Source organism: Poromitra crassiceps (genome assembly GCF_964638095.1).
Source record: "Poromitra crassiceps genome assembly, chromosome: 8".
Classification (NCBI taxonomy): Eukaryota; Metazoa; Chordata; class Actinopteri; order Beryciformes; family Melamphaidae; genus Poromitra; species Poromitra crassiceps.
In genome coordinates, this window is record NC_139629.1 from 14,300,163 (window position 1) to 14,303,287 (window position 3,125).

The 3,125-nt window shown below is 44.3% G+C and overlaps 1 protein-coding gene across 1 annotated transcript in view; it reads left to right on the forward strand.

Annotated features, from left to right (window-relative positions):
* The first annotated feature begins 2,664 nt into the window (after positions 1 to 2,664).
* The window catches only part of LOC310780959 (hyaluronan and proteoglycan link protein 1-like), a 57,059-nt gene continuing 56,598 nt past the window's right edge, over positions 2,665 to 3,125 (forward strand). Inside the window, exon 1 of the mRNA XM_083641489.1 lies at positions 2,665 to 3,125. This exon is cut by the window's right edge and continues 32 nt beyond it. The gene's annotated coding sequence lies outside the window, so the exon portion shown is untranslated.

Genomic DNA, 3,125 nt, shown 5'->3' on the forward strand with positions numbered 1-3,125 from the left:
CTAGAATATCTGATGCCCACCAGCAGTATATCAAGACCAGCAAGAAGCTGCAACCAGCAGCGCACGCAGGGGCCAGCGCTGCTGGTTGCAGCTAAAAAATATTATTTTGCCAAACAAAATTCCTTTGTTTTCACTGTTTTATTGAAGGAAATTATTTTTGAGGTGTGACTACATCAGAAAATATTAGCTTCAGAGTCAGTCATGTGCTTGAAATGCTTCATTTCACAAAAGGCTAATTATCTCAGCTTCTAAATTGAAATGTCTCTTTTTGGTGAAATCAACCTATCTTCTCCGGCTCATAACTAAAGAACGGAAAATGATATCAATAAACTTTTTTTGCTGATGATAGAAGAGAGTCTCATCGTTCTTTGGGCGTGTTCGGTGTTTACATAGTAATATCACACAATATTCTGTGGGCCTCGAGAAATCACTGAAAACGCTCTGAAACTCTGGCACTGGGAGCATCCGTTTTCCAAAAGTGGCTGGCACTCAATGAGTTAAGAGCGCAGTGCATTCATGGGTAATCGCCTACTGTGGCTAATATTAGCTGCTAGTTAGTTATGTTACATGGCAGTAAAATGCCACTGAATGACCAAATTGATATAACTTTTAACCATTTCGGGCAAAACCGTTTCCATCAGCGTTGGTTAGTTGTTTATAACGTGGCTGGCTATATTTCTAACATTCTATCTATCTATCTCTGCACACTGAAAATACTGGGAGGCGGGCCATTGTGTCTCTGTCGATGATTTGATTCGACAGTTCTGGGCACTGGCGTTGGCGTTGGCCAAGCCTGGCATGTTCCACCCCCAAATCGATTGCGTTCTGGCGCAAAGCGAGTGGCTTCCAGGACGAACAGGCTCTCTGACTCGCGCGCCACTAACGTTATTTTAGAGCAGTGCAGTAAATACAATATTCCTGGAACGCGAGTTTAACGAAACAGTTACATGTCCTCTGCATTCTACATCAAATAAAGACATTACTGTTTGTTTTATTTGGTATGTTACATACTTATTGGCCAAGTTATGTTCAATTCAGCCAGGGTACAAGGGAGTATAGGCGAGAGAATTCAGTGAGACACAACTCTCGTCAGGAAAGTCCCGCGAGACTGACCCGAGAGGCAAAAATGGGATGCCTGCAACTAGTGAAAAGAGCCCGGGGGAGAAATGCAGTCTGATCGTTCCTTAGGGAACAGTTTATGACGATATGCGTCGAAAACGGGAATAAAACTGTCTATTTAAATGGAGGAAAAGCATGCTGCCACTTGGCCCCCACGGAGCTCCATTCTAGGACTGGCTTGGACGCTATTGATCTCAAAACAACGCCTAGGATGACAAAAACGCTGCGGAGAGCACTGGGTGAGTCGTCAGATCATAATTAATGTGAGGAGAGGGCTGCAGGTAAAAAAAAAACGAAATTCTCCTTTAATATTTTCTGGATGAAGGAAATTAAGAAGTTACTGTATCTGGAATAGTCCATAAACTTATGGAACATTTTGTCAAAAATATAGGGATGGGGCCCTAAACCACTGTAACATCTCCACACATCCCCCCCAGTTGAAAAAACTGGTGCGGGACTAAAAGAGCCTATTTAGTGTTTCATAGCGTACAGTTATTATAAAGTGTTCCCGAAAAATATTGTTTCTCAGTAGTAAGGCACACGTGAGAAATACACCAATGAGTGAAAAGTGTGATCACATGCCCTGCTCTCCCCTACATAAAGCAATCTTATTTAACCATTCGACTTCCTGTGTAATGCCTTGTCACTACTGTAAACAAGGTGACCATTAGGACACAGTCAGACATAGTTTCTGGGTTGATTTGTCTTACTGCCTGGTTGCGTGCCAGGGTGAGACCGAGCCAACTGAAACTATGATATGGAGACTCTTGAGACTGAGTGTGTGTGTGTGTGTGTGTGTGTGTGTGTGTGTGTGTGTGTGTGTGTGTGTGTGTGTGTGTGTGTGTGTGTGTGTGTGTGTGTCCATGTGCTATCTGTTCGCGCAGGCAGGCATTGTGTGTCATAATATCCTGAGGATGATGATAGGCAGATAGAGGAAGAAGCCCCGTGTCACAACTCATTTATCAAACAATCTCCTTTCTTTGTTACTTACTTTGCTATCATCACCCTCTCCATTCCTACCTCCTATATATATATATATATATATATATATATATATATTTTTTTTTTTATATATGTGTTTATTTATATTGTGTTTTCTACTTTTAAACCGTCTGTGTCCAATATGTAACGGTTCTATATCTATTGACCTATATCTCATTAGGTAATTGCAGCTTTTTGGGGAGGGGGTGATAGAGTTATAACTACTAGCCTAAATGTTCATATTTTACTAGAAAGATAGCTAGATATATTGATAGAAGCACTTACATTACACAACAGTTACATTTCAGGGGCATAGGCTATCAATGTGTGAATATCGTGAGGAGAGAGAGAGAGAGGGGGGGTGGGGGTGTTGAGGTTGGGGGAGGCTTGTCATTGCACATTGAGCAACAGGGGCTTGGACTGAGATGGGTGTGGATGTGTGGTAAAAAGTTCATCTGGTGAGATGTATGCAGAACAACAACCCTAACCCTAACACCGCCATAGTTAACAAAACCAACACGTCAGCTCAGCTGCGCTGGAGTAGCGCGCAAACTGACACACGTGTGATTGTCTTGATTTTACGATTTCTTGAAGTGCGCGTTGGGTAGGATATAGGACCTGAAGAGTGCGTCATCTAACTACGAGTATCCAATTTCCATCGTGAAGGACTGGGCAAGGCTTGCAGAGCTCACTGGAGTAGTGTTGGCTGGCTATACATTTCACCTGTGTCCTCTATGTCCTATAGTGGGCAGAGCGCAGACTCGCACCCCGTCTCATCCCTGCATGTGGAAAGCGGAGCGCTGGCTGCTCCACAAACATAAATAGCCCGTCTGCGTGGAGGAGGCGTGCTGCTGCTGCTGCTGCTGCTGCTGCTTCTACTACGAGTATACTTTGAGCGGACCTGTAGGGTGGCTGGACCTGACAGAAGCGCCAGGACAACACCTCTCTGGACCTGGACCGAGCTCACCGCCTCCTTCGACCGTCGACCGTGGCGCGTGTCCCTCATCTTGCGCTTCGCTTGGCCG